We start from the raw sequence: 20064 nt of genomic DNA, 5'->3' as shown, positions 1-20064 counted from the left end.
GGGATGTAGTCTCCCACTCTCTGTCACCAATCCTCCGAGCAGGGTCGGAGCCGTTGCATTCCTGTGCCCAGGCTCGTTGGTCTAGGGGTATGATTCTCGCTTAGGGTGCGAGAGGTCCCGGGTTCAAATCCCTGACGAGCCCATTTTAGCGGAAAACAATCAAATCCTGCTCAAAATACACAACCCCTCAACATTTCTCATTCCACTCGAAGCATTGTTGCGCAAAACATATTTTTTGCCTCAGGCGAAAAATGGATTACAATGCCTTGGCTTCCTTCCTGCTTGCTCTCAGTGCGCCCTGTGTGATGATTTCACAGGCTCTCCTTCCTGGCATGTAGGCATCAGATATTTGTCTGTCTCTGCCCGCAGCTGTGGGATTTTTCAGGACGTCTGAGTGTATGCATGCTGGCCGACACCGCTGCAATTTTCACACTTACCCCTCGCATTCCGAGCAACTGCTGATAAAGTATAGAGGAAATCGTGCAAACATATGAGGGGAACTGTGCTCCTTCAGTCAAATCAGCAAGCTTGTTTCTGTAGTGTAGTGGTTATCACGTTTGCCTCACACGCGAAAAGTCCCCGGTTTGAGACCGGGCAGAAACACTTGACAGCAGCAGCTTTTGTGTTTGCTCCCTAAAACCTCAGTCTCTCTCAATGCACACTTAGACAGAAATGACCTTTAAAAACTTGTGACCTGTGTAAAACGTGCTTTACTATTGCAGGACGCTAAAAAGTTATCTGCATCCCTCGGTGGTCGTGCATGTGCATTGTATCTTGTTCTGTTTTTTTTTTTTTTTCTTGGCCATGTTATATTGTGGGGCCTTTAAAGCTGTGACTTTGATAGGAACATTGCAAGCGGCAAAATCAACAAGTGCAGACTGAAGAGTCCGACCTGCACACTGTTTTGGCTGTCAAGATGGCCGAGTGGTCTAAGGCGCCAGACTCAAGAGAGCTTGATCTTCAGTGAAGCTGAGCCTTCTGGTCTCTTCATGGAGGCGTGGGTTGAAATCCCACTTCTGACACGTGTATTTTCTTCCCTTAAATCTTGCTCTGCTTGCAGAGCCAGCTCCTCACACCACTATCTTTGGAAGCTGCTGTGGCATGTGAGGAGAAATCCACCAACCCATCGGCTGGGCCCTCAATCAAAATTCTGTGTATTACTGGAAGGGGCGTCTCAGGCACACCTTCTCTTAGAGCTGCACTTTATGACAGTAACTACCATGCTGGTTGCTACTTAAGCAGTTGATTCTATCGTTTGAAGTGAGGCTCTCCTGCCACCTTTTGGGCAAAGAAGACACTGCCCCTGCAACAACACAGGCAGACAAGCTCAAACTAGGTTTCTTGGTTAAGTGGGCGGAGCATATTGGCAATGGTGCCTCCTCGTGACTTGCAATTTACATGAAGAAGACAGAGAGGCAGCTGGGAGTAGGCAGTACCCATGAACCCCTGAACACTGTCTTGCGACTAGCACACAATTCTGAAATGAGGCGGGGGAAAGGAGGTGATTTCCCCATCAAGGGCCATTCCGGGAAATCAGCCACCCTGCGTCTCCCAGGTGAGTGTTTCAGGCCTATGAGCCATTAATATAAATCTCGCCTGATCAAGCCTGATCGAGCGCTGATCGAGCAAGTGTGCTTGAATCCAAGAGGCATGCTCCTCTGGCTCAAGAGCTAGCAGGCCCTTCAGTGCTTCTGGTTGGGAAGTCTAAGGTGCAAGGGTCCATGACTTGCAGCGGGTTACAACTACCAGAAAGGGTCTGCTTTTCACATCAGTCCCCTAGTTCAGCTCACTGGCACAGGGCATTTTGACTACCTCTTGCCTTGCTAGAGACAAACAAAAAATCCTTGACAGAAAATATCAATTGCTATGGCACGCTTAGAGAGAGAGAGCCTCCAAATGGCCCTGCTTTTCTGAAAGACGCTTCAGAAGATGTTTCAAATGACTATGCAGCGGCAGTCTAGTTGGTATAGGGGTATGATTCTCGCTTCGGGTGTGAGAGGACCTCGGTTCAAATCCCAGACAAACCCCTACCTTTATAGGTTCAGTCTGTGTTTTAAACAGGAGTATTTCTGCTTTTCACTCTTGTAAGATGTCATGTTGCAATGCAATACATGCTTTATACTGGCGTCGAGACGGTTCAGCATCATCAAGGTATGCGAGATTTCTTTGCAACTGCTTTTCTGTGCTGGAGCAGCAGTGCTCGTAGGAACATTAAATGCACAGTGCTTCTCCATGGTAATTTCGGGTCCAGTTCTGAAATCACCTCTTGGAATGAAAGTGATCCCAGTTCCTTTCTTCCAAGGGAAGAGATCGTGTTCCGGAAGGCTCAGCTTTGAGCGTCATGAACATTGGCCCTCATCCTTGCATCCCAGTCCAATGCATAGCCACATAAAGCAAGCAGGTGTGTCTGTTTCCATAGTGTGGTGGTTCCAGTACAATGCATAGCCACATGAAGCAAGCCGGCAAGTGTGTCTGCTTGTGTAGTGTAGTGGTTATCATGCGCACCTCACATGCGAAAGGTCCCTGATTCGAGTCGCTGGGCTTTTTCACAGTATTTGCATTTCCTGCCTCACCTGACAGGCAAGCTGAGATAAAAGAGACTGTGTCTATCCCTCACCATCGTGAGGTACTACGCTCCTGGGGCATCTGTCACAGCTCACCAAGAGGAGTTGCGCCAGATTACGGCAGTCAGTTGCTCACTGTTTGACCTTTGCAATGAAGCCTGAGCCTACAGCATTCAAGCCAGCCAAGGAAGGAAGGTACGAGAGCGAAAATAGCTTTCCTGCCCTCACCAAGAACACACACCTTGAGCAAATAAAGTGCCAGACTTACAAGGCCCTATCGCCACCGGAGCATCACTTTTATTGACGCCCCGGTGGCACTATGCACTGCGCGGTATTTACAAGATGGCGTTCAGCCACTTTTTGTGGCTTAACACCACCTTGTAAATACGGCCCCTTAGCACGCAGCGCGTTCCCTGGAAGGGGCGTGCAATGGGTGTTGTTGGGAGTGTGCCACAGCAACACCATAGCATTTTGATGCTGCTCCAGATTTAGGAGTTGGCGTAAATCTGCGTCAGCGCCAAAATCCAACGCCATCCCAGGGGTGTCGTTAGAGTGGCGCACTGAGGAGAAATGTTTTAATTTCTCCTTGTTTTTGCTCTTTCTATGTGTGATGCATTCTGCAGCACACATAGAAGTAAGAGCAAATCACCATTGAAGATTTTTTTTTTGGGCAGGAAGGTGTCCCTTCCTGCACAAAAACAATTTCCCCCTCAACGCAGTCATCCTTGTACCATGGTGCAAGAACGGCTGCGTTGGCGCTCAGCAGCTAATTTAGAGCTGGCGCAGGGGGAAGCACAGGGGTGCGCTGTATTCTACTAAATACGGCGCTTTCCTGCATTTTGAAAATGACGGCGCGTGGGGCTTGCAAATTTGGCACAGCGTCGAGCTTAGTCATTTTCTTGTAAATCTGGGCCAAAATGTCTAAAGGATAGAGGCTTTTTATGTCATGTTCGATGAAGACCATGCAAATGACTCTAGTCGTACTGCAGAAGAGAGCACCATGTGCAGTTTCTTGCTTTGGGATGTAGTCTCCCACTCTCTGTCACCAACCCTCCGAGCAGGGTCGGAGCCGTTGCATTTCTGTGCCCAGGCTCGTTGGTCTAGGGGTATGATTCTCGCTTAGGGTGCAAGAGGTCCCGGGTTCGAATCCCGTACGAGCCCATTTTAGCGGAAAACAATCAAATCCTGCTCAAAATACACAACCCCTCAACATTTCTCATTCCACTCGAAGCATTGTTGCGCAAAACATATTTTTTGCCTCAGGCGAAAAATGGATTACAATGCCTTGGCTTCCTTCCTGCTTGCTCTCAGTGCGCCCTGTGTGATGATTTCACAGGCTCTCCTTCCTGGCATTTAGGCATCAGATATTTGTCTGTCTCTGCCCGCAGCTGTGGGATTTTTCAGGACGTCTGAGTGTATGCATGCTGGCCGACACCGCTGCAATTTTCACACTTACCCCTCGCATTCCGAGCAACTGCTGATAAAGTATAGAGGAAATCGTGCAAACATATGAGGGGAACTGTGCTCCTTCAGTCAAATCAGCAAGCTTGTTTCTGTAGTGTAGTGGTTATCACGTTCGCCTCACACGCGAAAAGTCCCCGGTTTGAGACCGGGCAGAAACACTTGGCAGCAGCAGCTTTTGTGTTTGCTCCCTAAAACCTCAGTCTCTCTCAATGCACACTTAGACAGAAATGACCTTTAAAAACTTGTGACCTGTGTAAAACGTGCTTTACTATTGCAGGACGCTAAAAAGTTATCTGCATCCCTCGGTGGTCGTGCATGTGCATTGTTTCTTGTTCTGTTTTTTTTTTTTTTTCTTGGCCATGTTATATTGTGGGGCCTTTAAAGCTGTGACTTTGATAGGAACATTGCAAGCGGCAAAATCATCAAGTGCAGACTGAAGAGTCCGACCTGCACACAGTTTTGGCTGTCAGGATGGCCGAGTGGTCTAAGGCGCCAGACTCAAGAGAGCTTGATCTTCAGTGAAGCTGAGCCTTCTGGTCTCTTCATGGAGACGTGGGTTCAAATCCCACTTCTGACAGGTGTATTTTCTTCCCTTAAATCTTGCTCTGCTTGCAGAGCCAGCTCCTCACACCACTATCTTTGGAAGCTGCTGTGGCATGTGAGGAGAAATCCACCAACCCATCGGCTGGGCCCTCAATCAAAATTCTGTGTATTACTGGAAGGGGCGTCTCAGGCACACCTTCTGTTAGAGCTGCACTTTATGACAGTAACTACCATGCTGGTTTCTACTTAAGCAGTTGATTCTATCGTTTGAAGTGAGGCTCTCCTGCCACCTTTTGGGCAAAGAAGACACTGCCCCTGCAACAACACAGGCAGACAAGCTCAAACTAGGTTTCTTGGTTAGGTGGGCGGAGCATATTGGCAATGGTGCCTCCTCGTGACTTGCAATTTACATGAAGAAGACAGAGAGGCAGCTGGGAGTAGGCAGTACCCATGAACCCCTGAACACTGTCTTGCGACTAGCACACAATTCTGAAATGAGGCGGCGGAAAGGAGGTGATTTCCCCATCAAGGGCCATTCCGGGAAATCAGCCACCCTGCGTCTCCCAGGTGAGTGTTTAAGGCCTATGAGCCACTAATATAAATCTCGCCTGATCGAGCGCTGATCGAGCAAGTGTGCTTGAATCCAAGAGGCATGCTCCTCTGGCTCAAGAGCTAGCAGGCCCTTCAGTGCTTCTGGTTGGGAAGTCTAAGGCGCAAGGGTCCATGACTTGCAGCGGGTTACAACTACCAGAAAGGGTCTGCTTTTCACATCAGTGCCCTAGTTCAGCTCACTGGCACAGGGCATTTTGACTACCTCTTGCCTTGCTAGAGACAAACAAAAAATCCTTGACAGAAAACATCAATTGCTATGGCACGCTTAGAGAGAGAGAGCCTCCAAATGGCCCTGCTTTTCGGAAAGACGCTTCAGAAGATGTTTCAAATGACTATGCAGCGGCAGTCTAGTTGGTATAGGGGTATGATTCTCGCTTCGGGTGTGAGAGGACCTCGGTTCAAATCCCAGACAAACCCCTACCTTTATAGGTTCAGTCTGTGTTTTAAACAGGAGTATTTCTGCTTTTCACTCTTGTAAGATGTCATGTTGCAATGCAATACATGCTTTATACTGGCGTCGAGACGGTTCAGCATCATGAAGGTATGCGAGATTTCTTTGCAACTGCTTTTCTGTGCTGGAGCAGCAGTGCTCGTAGGAACATTAAATGCACAGTGCTTCTCCATGGTAATTTCGGGTCCAGTTCTGAAATCACCTCTTGGAATGAAAGTGATCCCAGTTCCTTTCTTCCAAGGGAAGAGATCGTGTTCCGGAAGGCTCAGCTTTGAGCGTCATGAACATTGGCCCTCATCCTTGCATCCCAGTCCAATGCATAGCCACATAAAGCAAGCAGGTGTGTCTGTTTCCATAGTGTGGTGGTTCCAGTACAATGCATAGCCACATGAAGCAAGCCGGCAAGTGTGTCTGTTTGTGTAGTGTAGTGGTTATCATGCGCACCTCACATGCGAAAGGTCCCTGGTTCGAGTCGCTGGGCTTTTTCACAGTATTTGCATTTCCTGCCTCACCTGACAGGCAAGCTGAGATAAAAGAGACTGTGTCTATCCCTCACCATCGTGAGGTACTACGCTCCTGGGGCATCTGTCACAGCTCACCAAGAGGAGTTGCGCCAGCTTACGGCAGTCAGTTGCTCACTGTTTGACCTTTGCAATGAAGCCTGAGCCTACAGCATTCAAGCCAGCCAAGGAAGGAAGGTACGAGAGCGAAAATAGCTTTCCTGCCCTCACCAAGAACACACACCTTGAGCAAATAAAGTGCCAGACTTACAAGGCCCTATCGCCACCGGAGCATCACTTTTAGTGACCCCCGGTGGCCCTATGCACTGCGCGGTATTTACAAGATGGCGTTCAGCCACTTTTTGTGGCTTAACACCACCTTGTAAATACGGCCCCTTAGCACGCAGCGCGTTCCCTGGAAGGGGCGTGCAATGGGTGTTGTTGGGAGTGTGCCACAGCAACACCATAGCATTTTGATGCTGCTCCAGATTTAGGAGTTGGCGTAAATCTGCGTCAGCGCCAAAATCCAACGCCATCCCAGGGGTGTCGTTAGAGTGGCGCACTGAGGAGAAATGTTTTCATTTCTCCTTGTTTTTGCTCTTTCTATGTGTGATGCATTCTGCAGCACACATAGAAGTAAGAGCAAATCACCATTGAAGATTTTTTTTTTGGGCAGGAAGGTGTCCCTTCCTGCACAAAAACAATTTCCCCCTCAACGCAGTCATCCTTGTACCATGGTGCAAGAACGGCTGCGTTGGCGCTCAGCAGCTAATTTAGAGCTGGCGCAGGGGGAAGCACAGGGGTGCGCTGTGTTCTACTAAATACGGCACTTTCCTGCATTTTGAAAATGACGGCGCGTGGGGCTTGCAAATTTGGCACAGCGTCGCGCTTAGTCATTTTCTTGTAAATCTGGGCCAAAATGTCTAAAGGATAGAGGCTTTTTATGTCATGTTCGATGAAGACCATGCAAATGACTCTAGTCGTACTGCAGAAGAGAGCACCATGTGCAGTTTCTTGCTTTGGGATGTAGTCTCCCACTCTCTGTCACCAACCCTCCGAGCAGGTTCGGAGCCGTTGCATTTCTGTGCCCAGGCTCGTTGGTCTAGGGGTATGATTCTTGCTTAGGGTGCGAGAGGTCCCGGGTTCAAATCCCGGACGAGCCCATTTTAGCGGAAAACAATCAAATCCTGCTCAAAATACACAACCCCTCAACATTTCTCATTCCACTCGAACCATTGTTGCGCAAAACATATTTTTTGCCTCAGGCGAAAAATGGATTACAATGCCTTGGCTTCCTTCCTGCCTGCTCTCAGTGCGCCCTGTGTGATGATTTCACAGGCTCTCCTTCCTGGCATTTAGGCATCAGATATTTGTCTGTCTCTGCCCGCAGCTGTGGGATTTTTCAGGACGTCTGAGTGTATGCATGCTGGCCGACACCGCTGCAATTTTCACACTTACCCCTCGCATTCCGAGCAACTGCTGATAAAGTATAGAGGAAATCGTGCAAACATATGAGGGGAACTGTGCTCCTTCAGTCAAATCAGCAAGCTTGTTTCTGTAGTGTAGTGGTTATCACGTGTGCCTCACACGCGAAAAGTCCCCGGTTCGAGACTGGGCAAAAACACTTGGCAACAGCAGCTTCTGTGTTTGCTCCCTAAAACCTCAGTCTCTCTCAATGCACACTTAGACAGAAATGACCTTTAAAAACTTGTGACCTGTGTAAAACGTGCTTTACTATTGCAGGACGCTAAAACGTTATCTGCATCCCTCGGTGGTCGTGCATGTGCATTGTTTCTTGTTCTGTTTTTTTTTTTTTTTCTTGGCCATGTTATATTGTGGGGCCTTTAAAGCTGTGACTTTGATAGGAACATTGCAAGTGGCAAAATCAACAAGTGCAGACTGAAGAGTCCGACCTGCACACTGTTTTGGCTGTCAGGATGGCCGAGTGGTCTAAGGCGCCAGACTCAAGAGAGCTTGATCTTCAGTGAAGCTGAGCCTTCTGGTCTCTTCATGGAGGCGTGGGTTCAAATCCCACTTCTGACAGGTGTATTTTCTTCCCTTAAATATTGCTCTGCTTGCAGAGCCAGCTCCTCACACCACTATCTTTGGAAGCTGCTGTGTCATGTGAGGAGAAATCCACCAACCCATCGTCTGGGCCCTCAATCAAAATTCTGTGTATTACTGGAAGGGGCGTCTCAGGCACACCTTCTGTTAGAGCTGCACTTTATGACAGTAACTACCATGCTGGTTTCTACTTAAGCAGTTGATTCTATCGTTTGAAGTGAGGCTCTCCTGCCACCTTTTGGGCAAAGAAGACACTGCCCCTGCAACAACACAGGCAGACAAGCTCAAACTAGGTTTCTTGGTTAGGTGGGCGGAGCATATTGGCAATGGTGCCTCCTCGTGACTTGCAATTTAGATGAAGAAGACAGAGAGGCAGCTGGGAGTAGGCAGTACCCATGAACCCCTGAACACTGTCTTGCGACTAGCACACAATTCTGAAATGAGGCGGCGGAAAGGAGGTGATTTCCCCATCAAGGGCCATTCCGGGAAATCAGCCACCCTGCGTCTCCCAGGTGAGTGTTTCAGGCCTATGAGCCACTAATATAAATCTCGCCTGATCGAGCCTGATTGAGCGCTGATCGAGCAAGTGTGCTTGAATCCAAGAGGCATGCTCCTCTGGCTCAAGAGCTAGCAGGCCCTTCAGTGCTTCTGGTTGGGAAGTCTAAGGTGCAAGGGTCCATGACTTGCAGCGGGTTACAACTACCAGAAAGGGTCTGCTTTTCACATCAGTGCCCTAGTTCAGCTCACTGGCACAGGGCATTTTGACTACCTCTTGCCTTGCTAGAGAAAAACAAAAAATCCTTGACAGAAAACATCAATTGCTATGGCACGCTTAGAGAGAGAGAGCCTCCAAATGGCCCTGCTTTTCGGAAAGACGCTTCAGAAGATGTTTCAAATGACTATGCAGCGGCAGTCTAGTTGGTATAGGGGTATGATTCTCGCTTCGGGTGTGAGAGGACCTCGGTTCAAATCCCAGACAAACTCCTACCTTTATAGGTTCAGTCTGTGTTTTAAACAGGAGTATTTATGCTTTTCACTCTTGTAAGATGTCATGTTGCAATGCAATACATGCTTTATACTGGCGTCGAGACAGTTCAGCATCATGAAGGTATGCGAGATTTCTTTGCAACTGCTTTTCTGTGCTGGAGCAGCAGTGCTCGTAGGAACATTAAATGCACAGTGCTTCTCCATGGTAATTTCGGGTCCAGTTCTGAAATCACCTCTTGGAATGAAAGTGATCCCAGTTCCTTTCTTCCAAGGGAAGAGATCGTGTTCCGGAAGGCTCAGCTTTGAGCGTCATGAACATTGGCCCTCATCCTTGCATCCCAGTCCAATGCATAGCCACATAAAGCAAGCAGGTGTGTCTGTTTCCATAGTGTGGTGGTTCCAGTACAATGCATAGCCACATAAAGCAAGCAGGTGTGTCTGTTTCCATAGTGTGGTGGTTCCAGTACAATGCATAGCCACATGAAGCAAGCCGGCAAGTGTGTCTGTTTGTGTAGTGTAGTGGTTATCATGCGCACCTCACATGCGAAAGGTCCCTGGTTCGAGTCGCTGGGCTTTTTCACAGTATTTGCATTTCCTGCCTCACCTGACAGGCAAGCTGAGATAAAAGAGACTGTGTCAATCCCTCACCATCGTGAGGTACTACGCTCCTGGGGCATCTGTCACAGCTCACCAAGAGGAGTTGCGCCAGCTTACGGCAGTCAGTTGCTCACTGTTTGACCTTTGCAATGAAGCCTGAGCCTACAGCATTCAAGCCAGCCAAGGAAGGAAGGTACGAGAGCGAAAATAGCTTTCCAGCCCTCACCAAGAACACACACCTTGAGCAAATAAAGTGCCAGACTTACAAGGCCCTATCGCCACCGGAGCATCACTTTTAGTGACGCCCCGGTGGCACTATGCACTGCGCGGTATTTACAAGATGGCGTTCAGCCACTTTTTGTGGCTTAACACCACCTTGTAAATACGGCCCCTTAGCACGCAGCGCATTCCCTGGAAGGGGCGTGCAATGGGTGTTGTTGGGAGTGTGCCACAGCAACACCATAGCATTTTAATGCTGCTCCAGATTTAGGAGTTGGCGTAAATCTGCGTCAGCGCCAAAATCCAACGCCATCCCAGGGGTATCGTTAGAGTGGCGCACTGAGGAGAAATGTTTTCATTTCTCCTCGTTTTTTCTCTTTCTATGTGTGCTGCATTCTGCAGCACACATAGAAGTAAGAGCAAATCACCATTGAAGATTTTTTTTTGGGCAGGAAGGTGTCCCTTCCTGCACAAAAACAATTTCCCCCTCAACGCAGTCATCCTTGTACCATGGTGCAAGAACGGCTGCGTTGGCACTCAGCAGCTAATTTAGAGCTGGCGCAGGGGGAAGCACAGGGGTGCGCTGTATTCTACTAAATACGGCGCTTCCCTGCATTTTGGAAATGACGGCGCGTGGGGCTTGCAAATTTGGCACAGCGTCGCGCTTAGTCATTTTCTTGTAAATCTGGGCCAAAATGTCTAAAGGATAGAGGCTTTTTATGTCATGTTCGATGAAGACCATGCAAATGACTCTAGTCGTACTGCAGAAGAGAGCACCATGTGCAGTTTCTTGCTTTGGGATGTAGTCTCCCACTCTCTGTCACCAACCCTCCGAGCAGGGTCGGAGCCGTTGCGTTTCTGTGCCCAGGCTCGTTGGTCTAGGGGTATGATTCTCGCTTAGGGTGCGAGAGGTCCCGGGTTCAAATCCCAGATGAGCCCATTTTAGCGGAAAACAATCAAATCCTGCTCAAAATACACAACCCCTCAACATTTCTCATTCCACTCGAAGCATTGTTGCGCAAAACATATTTTTTGCCTCAGGCGAAAAATGGATTACAATGCCTTGGCTTCCTTCCTGCTTGCTCTCAGTGCGCCCTGTGTGATGATTTCACAGGCTCTCCTTCCTGGCATTTAGGCATCAGATATTTGTCTGTCTCTGCCCGCAGCTGTGGGATTTTTCAGGACGTCAGAGTGTATGCATGCTGGCTGACACCGCTGCAATTTTCACACTTACACCTCGCATTCCGAGCAACTGCTGATAAAGTATAGAGGAAATCGTGCAAACATATGAGGGGAACTGTGCTCCTTCAGTCAAACCAGCAAGCTTGTTTCTGTAGTGTAGTGGTTATCACGTTCGCCTCACACGCGAAAGGTCCCCAGTTCGAGACCGGGCAGAAACACTTGGCAGCAGCAGCTTTTGTGTTTGCTCCCTAAAACCTCAGTCTCTCTCAATGCACACTTAGACAGAAATGACCTTTAAAAACTTGTGACCTGTGTAAAACGTGCTTTACTATTGCAGGACGCTAAAAAGTTATCTGCATCCCTCGGTGGTCGTGCATGTGCATTGTTTCTTGTTCTGTTTTTTTTTTTTTTCTTGGCCATGTTATATTGTGGGGCCTTTAAAGCTGTGACTTTGATAGGAACATTGCAAGCGGCAAAATCAACAAGTGCAGACTGAAGAGTCCGACCTGCACACTGTTTTGGCTGTCAGGATGGCCGAGTGGTCTAAGGCGCCAGACTCAAGAGAGATTGATCTTCAGTGAAGCTGAGCCTTCTGGTCTCTTCATGGAGACGTGGGTTCAAATCCCACTTCTGACAGGTGTATTTTCTTCCCTTAAATCTTGCTCTGCTTGCAGAGCCAGCTCCTCACACCACTATCTTTGGAAGCTGCTGTGGCATGTGAGGAGAAATCCACCAACCCATCGGCTGGGCCCTCAATCAAAATTCTGTGTATTACTGGAAGGGGCGTCTCAGGCACACCTTCTGTTAGAGCTGCACTTTATGACAGTAACTACCATGCTGGTTTCTACTTAAGCAGTTGATTCTATCGTTTGAAGTGAGGCTCTCCTGCCACCTTTTGGGCAAAGAAGACACTGCCCCTGCAACAACACAGGCAGACAAGCTCAAACTAGGTTTCTTGGTTAGGTGGGCGGAGCATATTGGCAATGGTGCCTCCTTGTGACTTGCAATTTACATGAAGAAGACAGAGAGGCAGCTGGGAGTAGGCAGTACCCATGAACCCCTGAACACTGTCTTGCGACTAGCACACAATTCTGAAATGAGGCGGGGGAAAGGACGTGATTTCCCCATCAAGGGCCATTCTGGGAAATCAGCCACCCTGCGTCTCCCAGGTGAGTGTTTCAGGCCTATGAGCCACTAATATAAATCTCGCCTGATCAAGCCTGATTGAGCACTGATCGAGCAAGTGTGCTTGAATCCAAGAGGCATGCTCCTCTGGCTCAAGAGCTAGCAGGCCCTTCAGTGCTTCTGGTTGGGAAGTCTAAGGTGCAAGGGTCCATGACTTGCAGCGGGTTACAACTACCAGAAAGGGTCTGCTTTTCACATCAGTGCCCTAGTTCAGCTCACTGGCACAGGGCATTTTGACTACCTCTTGCCTTGCTAGAGACAAACAAAAAATCCTTGACAGAAAACATCAATTGCTATGGCACGCTTAGAGAGAGAGAGCCTCCAAATGGCCCTGCTTTTCAGGAAAGACGCTTCAGAAGATGTTTCAAATGACTATGCAGCGGCAGTCTAGTTGGTATAGGGGTATGATTCTCGCTTCGGGTGTGAGAGGACCTCGGTTCAAATCCCAGACAAACCCCTACCTTTATAGGTTCAGTCTGTGTTATAAACAGGAGTATTTCTGCTTTTCACTCTTGTAAGATGTCATGTTGCAATGCAATACATGCTTTATACTGGCGTCGAGACGGTTCAGCATCATGAAGGTATGCGAGATTTCTTTGCAACTGCTTTTCTGTGCTGGAGCAGCAGTGCTCGTAGGAACATTAAATGCACAGTGCTTCTCCATGGTAATTTCGGGTCCAGTTCTGAAATCACCTCTTGGAATGAAAGTGATCCCAGTTCCTTTCTTCCAAGGGAAGAGATCGTGTTCCGGAAGGCTCAGCTTTGAGCGTCATGAACATTGGCCCTCATCCTTGCATCCCAGTCCAATGCATAGCCACATAAAGCAAGCAGGTGTGTCTGTTTCCATAGTGTGGTGGTTCCAGTACAATGCATAGCCACATGAAGCAAGCCGACAAGTGTGTCTGTTTGTGTAGTGTAGTGGTTATCATGCGCACCTCACATGCGAAAGGTCCCTGGTTCGAGTCGCTGGGCTTTTTCACAGTATTTGCATTTCCTGCCTCACCTGATAGGCAAGCTGAGATAAAAGAGACTGTGTCTATCCCTCACCTTCGTGAGGTACTACGCTCCTGGGGCATCTGTCACAGCTCACCAAGAGGAGTTGCGCCAGCTTACGGCAGTCAGTTGCTCACTGTTTGACCTTTGCAATGAAGCCTGAGCCTACAGCATTCAAGCCAGCCAAGGAAGGAAGGTACGAGAGCGAAAATAGCTTTCCTGCCCTCACCAAGAACACACACCTTGAGCAAATAAAGTGGCAGACTTACAAGGCCCTATCGCCACTGGAGCATCACTTTTAGTGACGCCCCGGTGGCACTATGCACTGCGCGGTATTTACAAGATGGCGTTCAGCCACTTTTTGTGGCTTAACACCACCTTGTAAATACGGCCCCTTAGCACGCAGCGCGTTCCCTGGAAGGGGCGTGCAATGGGTGTTGTTGGGAGTGTGCCACAGCAACACCATAGCATTTTGATGCTGCTCCAGATTTAGGAGTTGGCGTAAATCTGCGTCAGCGCCAAAATCCAACGCCATCCCAGGGGTGTCGTTAGAGTGGCGCACTGAGGAGAAATGTTTTCATTTCTCCTTGTTTTTGCTCTTTCTATGTGTGATGCATTCTGCAGCACACATAGAAGTAAGAGCAAATCACCATTGAAGATTTTTGTTTTGGGCAGGAAGGTGTCCCTTCCTGCACAAAAACAATTTCCCCCTCAACGCAGTCATCCTTGTACCATGGTGCAAGAACGGCTGCGTTGGCGCTCAGCAGCTAATTTAGAGCTGGCGCAGGGGGAAGCACAGGGGTGCGCTGTATTCTACTAAATACGGCGCTTCCCTGCATTTTGAAAATGACGGCGCGTGGGGCTTGCAAATTTGGCACAGCGTCGCGCTTAGTCATTTTCTTGTAAATCTGGGCCAAAATGTCTAAAGGATAGAGGCTTTTTATGTCATGTTCGATGAAGACCATGCAAATGACTCTAGTCGTACTGCAGAAGAGAGCACCATGTGCAGTTTCTTGCTTTGGGATGTAGTCTCCCACTCTCTGTCACCAACCCTCCGAGCAGGGTCGGAGCCGTTGCATTTCTGTCCCCAGGCTCGTTGGTCTAGGGGTATGATTCTCGCTTAGGGTGCGAGAGGTCCTGGGTTCAAATCCCGGACAAGCCCATTTTAGCGGAAAACAATCAAATCCTGCTCAAAATACACAACCCCTCAACATTTCTCATTCCACTCGAAGCATTGTTGCACAAAACATATTTTTTGCCTCAGGCGAAAAATGGATTACAATGCCTTGGCTTCCTTCCTGCTTGCTCTCAGTGCGCCCTGTGTGATGATTTCACAGGCTCTCCTTCCTGGCATTTAGGCATCAGATATTTGTCTATCTCTGCCCGCAGCTGTGGGATTTTTCAGGACGTCTGAGTGTATGCATGCTGGCTGACACCGCTGCAATTTTCACACTTACCCCTCGCATTCCGAGCAACTGCTGATAAAGTATAGAGGAAATCGTGCAAACATATGAGGGGAACTGTGCTCCTTCAGTCAAACCAGCAAGCTTGTTTCTGTAGTGTAGTGGTTATCACGTTCGCCTCACACGCGAAAGGTCCCCGGTTCGAGACCGGGCAGAAACACTTGGCAGCAGCAGCTTTTGTGTTTGCTCCCTAAAACCTCAGTCTCTCTCAATGCACACTTAGACAGAAATGACCTTTAAAAACTTGTGACCTGTGTAAAACGTGCTTTACTATTGCAGGACGCTAAAAAGTTATCTGCATCCCTCGGTGGTCGTGCATGTGCATTGTTTCTTGTTCTGTTTTTTTTTTTTTTTCTTGGCCATGTTATATTTTGGGGCCTTTAAAGCTGTGACTTTGATAGGAACATTGCAAGCGGCAAAATCAACAAGTGCAGACTGAAGAGTCCGACCTGCACACTGTTTTGGCTGTCAGGATGGCCGAGTGGTCTAAGGCACCAGACTCAAGAGAGCTTGATCTTCAGTGAAGCTGAGCCTTCTGGTCTCTTCATGGAGGCGTGGGTTCAAATCCCACTTCTGACAGGTGTATTTTCTTCCCTTAAATCTTCCTCTGCTTGCAGAGCCAGCTCCTCACACCACTATCTTTGGAAGCTGCTGTGGCATGTGAGGAAAAATCCACCAACCCATCGGCTGGGCCCTCAATCAAAATTCTGTGTATTACTGGAAGGGGCGTCTCAGGCACACCTTCTGTTAGAGCTGCACTTTATGACAGTAACTACCATGCTGGTTTCTACTTAAGCAGTTTATTCTATCGTTTGAAGTGAGGCTCTCCTGCCACCTTTTGGGCAAAGAAGACACTGCCCCTGCAACAACACAGGCAGACAAGCTCAAACTAGGTTTCTTGGTTAGGTGGGCGGAGCATATTGGCAATGGTGCCTCCTTGTGACTTGCAATTTACATGAAGAAGACAGAGAGGCAGCTGGGAGTAGGCAGTACCCATGAACCCCTGAACACTGTCTTGCGACTAGCACACAATTCTGAAATGAGGCGGGGGAAAGGAGGTGATTTCCCCATCAAGGGCCATTCCGGGAAATCAGCCACCCTGCGTCTCCCAGGTGAGTGTTTCAGGCCTATGAGCCACTAATATAAATCTTGCCTGATCGAGCACTGATCGAGCAAGTGTGCTTGAATCCAAGAGGCATGCTCCTCTGGCTCAAGAGCTAGCAGGCCCTTCAGTGCTTCTGGTTGGGAAGTCTAAGGTGCAAGGGTCCATGACTTGCAGCGGGTTACAACTACCAGAAAGGGTCTGCTTTTCACATCAGTGCCCTAGTTCAGCTCACTGGCACAGGGCATTTTGACTACCTCTTGCCTTGCTAGAGACAAACAAAAAATCCTTGACAGAAAACATCAATTGCTATGGCACGCTTAGAGAGAGAGAGCCTCCAAATGGCCCTACTTTTCGGAAAGACGCTTCAGAAGATGTTTCAAATGACTATGCAGCGGCAGTCTAGTTGGTATAGGGGTATGATTCTTGCTTCAGGTGTGAGAGGACCTCGGTTCAAATGCCAGACAAACCCCTACCTTTATAGGTTCAGTCTGTGTTTTAAACAGGAGTATTTATGCTTTTCACTCTTGTAAGATGTCATGTTGCAATGCAATACATGCTTTATACTGGCGTCGAGACGGTTCAGCATCATGAAGGTATGCGAGATTTCTTTGCAACTGCTTTTCTGTGCTGGAGCAGCAGTGCTCGTAGGAACATTAAATGCACAGTGCTTCTCCATGGTAATTTCGGGTCCAGGTCTGAAATCACCTCTTGGAATGAAAGTGATCCCAGTTCCTTTCTTCCAAGGGAAGAGATCGTGTTCCGGAAGGCTCAGCTTTGAGCGTCATGAACATTGGCCCTCATCCTTGCATCCCAGTCCAATGCATAGCCACATAAAGCAAGCAGGTGTGTCTGTTTCCATAGTGTGGTGGTTCCAGTACAATGCATAGCCACATGAAGCAAGCCGGCAAGTGTGTCTGTTTGTGTAGTGTAGTGGTTATCATGCGCACCTCACATGCGAAAGGTCCCTGGTTCGAGTCGCTGGGCTTTTTCACAGTATTTGCATTTCCTGCCTCACCTGACAGGCAAGCTGAGATAAAAGAGACTGTGTCTATCCCTCACCATCGTGAGGTACTACGCTCCTGGGGCATCTGTCACAGCTCACCAAGAGGAGTCGCGCCAGCTTACGGCAGTCAGTTGCTCACTGTTTGACCTTTGCAATGAAGCCTGAGCCTACAGCATTCAAGCCAGCCAAGGAAGGAAGGTACGAGAGCGAAAATAGCTTTCCTGCCCTCACCAAGAACACACACCTTGAGCAAATAAAGTGCCAGACTTACAAGGCCCTATCGCCACCGGAGCATCACTTTTAGTGACGCCCCGGTGGCACTATGCACTGCGCGGTATTTACAAGATGGCGTTCAGCCACTTTTTGTGGCTTAACACCACCTTGTAAATACGGCCCCTTAGCACGCAGCGCGTTCCCTGGAAGGGGCGTGCAATGGGTGTTGTTGGGAGTGTGCCACAGCAACACCATAGCATTTTGATGCTGCTCCAGATTTAGGAGTTGGCGTAAATCTGCGTCAGCGCCAAAATCCAACGCCATCCCAGGGGTGTCGTTAGAGTGGCACACTGAGGAGAAATGTTTTCATTTCTCCTTGTTTTTGCTCTTTCTATGTGTGATGCATTCTGCAGCACACATAGAAGTAAGAGCAAATCACCATTGAAGATTTTTTTTTTGGGCAGGAAGGTGTCCCTTCCTGCACAAAAACAATTTCCCCCTCAACGCAGTCATCCTTGTACCATGGTGCAAGAACGGCTGCGTTGGCGCTCAGCAGCTAATTTAGAGCTGGCGCAGGGGGAAGCACAGGGGTGCGCTGTATTCTACTAAATACGGCGCTTTCCTGCATTTTGAAAATGACGGCGCGTGGGGCTTGCAAATTTGGCACAGCGTCGCGCTTAGTCATTTTCTTGTAAATCTGGGCCAAAATGTCTAAAGGATAGAGGCTTTTTATGTCATGTTCGATGAAGACCATGCAAATGACTCTAGTCGTACTGCAGAAGAGAGCACCATGTGCAGTTTCTTGCTTTGGGATGTAGTCTCCCACTCTCTGTCACCAACCCTCCGAGCAGGGTCGGAGCCGTTGCATTTCTGTGCCCAGGCTCGTTGGTCTAGGGGTATGATTCTCGCTTAGGGTGCGAGAGGTCCCGGGTTCAAATCCCAGACGAGCCCATTTTAGCGGAAAACAATCAAATCCTGCTCAAAATACACAACCCCTCAACATTTCTCATTCCACTCGAAGCATTGTTGCGCAAAACATATTTTTTGCCTCAGGCGAAAAATGGATTACAATGCCTTGGCTTCCTTCCTCCTTGCTCTCAGTGCGCCCTGTGTGATGATTTCACAGGCTCTCCTTCCTGGCATTTAGGCATCAGATATTTGTCTGTCTCTGCCCGCAGCTGTGGGATTTTTCAGGACGTCTGAGTGTATGCATGCTGGCCGACACCGCTGCAATTTTCACACTTACCCCTCGCATTCCGAGCAACTGCTGATAAAGTATAGAGGAAATCGAGCAAACATATGAGGAGAACTGTGCTCCTTCAGTCAAACCAGCAAGCTTGTTTCTGTAGTGTAGTGGTTATCACGTTCGCCTCACACGCGAAAGGTCCCCGGTTCGAGACTGGGCAGAAACACTTGGCAGCAGCAGCTTTTGTGTTTGCTCCCTAAAACCTCAGTCCCTCTCAATGCACACTTAGACAGAAATGACCTTTAAAAACTTGTGACCTGTGTAAAACGTGCTTTACTATTGCAGGACGCTAAAAAGTTATCTGCATCCCTCGGTGGTCGTGCATGTGCATTGTTTCTTGTTCTGTTTTTTTTTATTTTCTTGCCCATGTTATATTGTGGGGCCTTTAAAGCTGTGACTTTGATAGGAACATTGCAAGCGGCAAAATCAACAAGTGCAGACTGAAGAGTCCGACCTGCACACTGTTTTGGCTGTCAGGATGGCCGAGTGGTCTAAGGCGCCAGACTCAAGAGAGCTTGATCTTCAGTGAAGCTGAGCCTTCTGGTCTCTTCATGGAGGCGTGGGTTCAAATCCCACTTCTGACAGGTGTATTTTCTTCCCTTAAATCTTGCTCTGCTTGCAGAGCCAGCTCCTCACACCACTATCTTTGGAAGCTGCTGTGGCATGTGAGGAGAAATCCACCAACCCATCGGCTGGGCCCTCAATCAAAATTCTGTGTATTACTGGAAGGGGCGTCTCAGGCACACCTTCTGTTAGAGCTGCACTTTATGACAGTAACTACCATGCTGGTTTCTACTTAAGCAGTTGATTCTATCGTTTGAAGTGAGGCTCTTCTGCCACCTTTTGGGCAAAGAAGACACTGCCCCTGCAACAACACAGGCAGACAAGCTCAAACTAGGTTTCTTGGTTAGGTGGGCGGAGCATATTGGCAATGGTGCCTCCTCGTGACTTGCAATTTACATGAAGAAGACAGAGAGGCAGCTGGGAGTAGGCAGTACCCATGAACCCCTGAACACTGTCTTACGACTAGCACACAATTCTGAAATGAGGCGGGGGAAAGGAGGTGATTTCCCCATCAAGGGCCATTCCGGGAAATCAGCCACCCTGCGTCTCCCAGGTGAGTGTTTCAGGCCTATGAGCCACTAATATAAATCTCGCCTGATCGAGCGCTGATCGAGCAAGTGTGCTTGAATCCAAGAGGCATGCTCCTCTGGCTCAAGAGCTAGCAGGCCCTTCAGTGCTTCTGGTTGGGAAGTCTAAGGTGCAAGGATCCATGACTTGCAGCGGGTTACAACTATCAGAAAGGGTCTGCTTTTCACATCAGTGCCCTAGTTCAGCTCACTGGCACAGGGCATTTTGACTACCTCTTGCCTTGCTAGAGACAAACAAAAAATCCTTGACAGAAAACATCAATTGCTATGGCACGCTTAGAGAGAGAGAGCCTCCAAATGGCCCTGCTTTTCGGAAAGACGCTTCAGAAGATGTTTCAAATGACTATGCAGCGGCAGTCTAGTTGGTATAGGGGTATGATTCTCGCTTCGGGTGTGAGAGGACCTCGGTTCAAATCCCAGACAAACCCCTACCTTTATAGGTTCAGTCTGTGTTTTAAACAGGAGTATTTATGCTTTTCACTCTTGTAAGATGTCATGTTGCAATGCAATACATGCTTTATA

At 48.6% G+C, this 20064-nt stretch overlaps 8 non-coding genes across 8 annotated transcripts; all 8 read left to right on the top strand.

The window, feature by feature from the left end:
• Positions 1-4113: 4113 nt before the first annotated feature.
• On the top strand, positions 4114-4186 carry TRNAV-CAC (transfer RNA valine (anticodon CAC)). Its single transcript has one exon. It is a non-coding gene; the product is annotated as a tRNA-Val (tRNA).
• A 3039-nt stretch (positions 4187-7225) lies between these two features.
• On the top strand, positions 7226-7297 carry TRNAP-AGG (transfer RNA proline (anticodon AGG)). The gene has a single exon. It is a non-coding gene; the product is annotated as a tRNA-Pro (tRNA).
• Positions 7298-8065: 768 nt separating this feature from the next.
• TRNAL-CAA (transfer RNA leucine (anticodon CAA)) lies at positions 8066-8177 on the top strand. Its single transcript has 2 exons — positions 8066-8103; positions 8132-8177. It is a non-coding gene; the product is annotated as a tRNA-Leu (tRNA).
• A 3151-nt stretch (positions 8178-11328) lies between these two features.
• TRNAV-CAC (transfer RNA valine (anticodon CAC)) lies at positions 11329-11401 on the top strand. The gene has a single exon. It is a non-coding gene; the product is annotated as a tRNA-Val (tRNA).
• A 3510-nt stretch (positions 11402-14911) lies between these two features.
• On the top strand, positions 14912-14984 carry TRNAV-CAC (transfer RNA valine (anticodon CAC)). Its single transcript has one exon. It is a non-coding gene; the product is annotated as a tRNA-Val (tRNA).
• A 3040-nt stretch (positions 14985-18024) lies between these two features.
• On the top strand, positions 18025-18096 carry TRNAP-AGG (transfer RNA proline (anticodon AGG)). Its single transcript has one exon. It is a non-coding gene; the product is annotated as a tRNA-Pro (tRNA).
• A 388-nt stretch (positions 18097-18484) lies between these two features.
• On the top strand, positions 18485-18557 carry TRNAV-CAC (transfer RNA valine (anticodon CAC)). The gene has a single exon. It is a non-coding gene; the product is annotated as a tRNA-Val (tRNA).
• A 306-nt stretch (positions 18558-18863) lies between these two features.
• TRNAL-CAA (transfer RNA leucine (anticodon CAA)) lies at positions 18864-18975 on the top strand. The gene is made up of 2 exons: positions 18864-18901; positions 18930-18975. It is a non-coding gene; the product is annotated as a tRNA-Leu (tRNA).
• The last annotated feature ends 1089 nt before the right edge of the window (positions 18976-20064 follow it).

Source organism: Pleurodeles waltl, unplaced genomic scaffold (assembly GCF_031143425.1).
Source record: "Pleurodeles waltl isolate 20211129_DDA unplaced genomic scaffold, aPleWal1.hap1.20221129 scaffold_72, whole genome shotgun sequence".
Classification (NCBI taxonomy): domain Eukaryota; kingdom Metazoa; phylum Chordata; class Amphibia; order Caudata; family Salamandridae; genus Pleurodeles; species Pleurodeles waltl.
The sequence above is the reverse complement of the archived record's forward strand: the minus strand, read 5'-3'. Positions and strand labels throughout refer to the sequence as shown.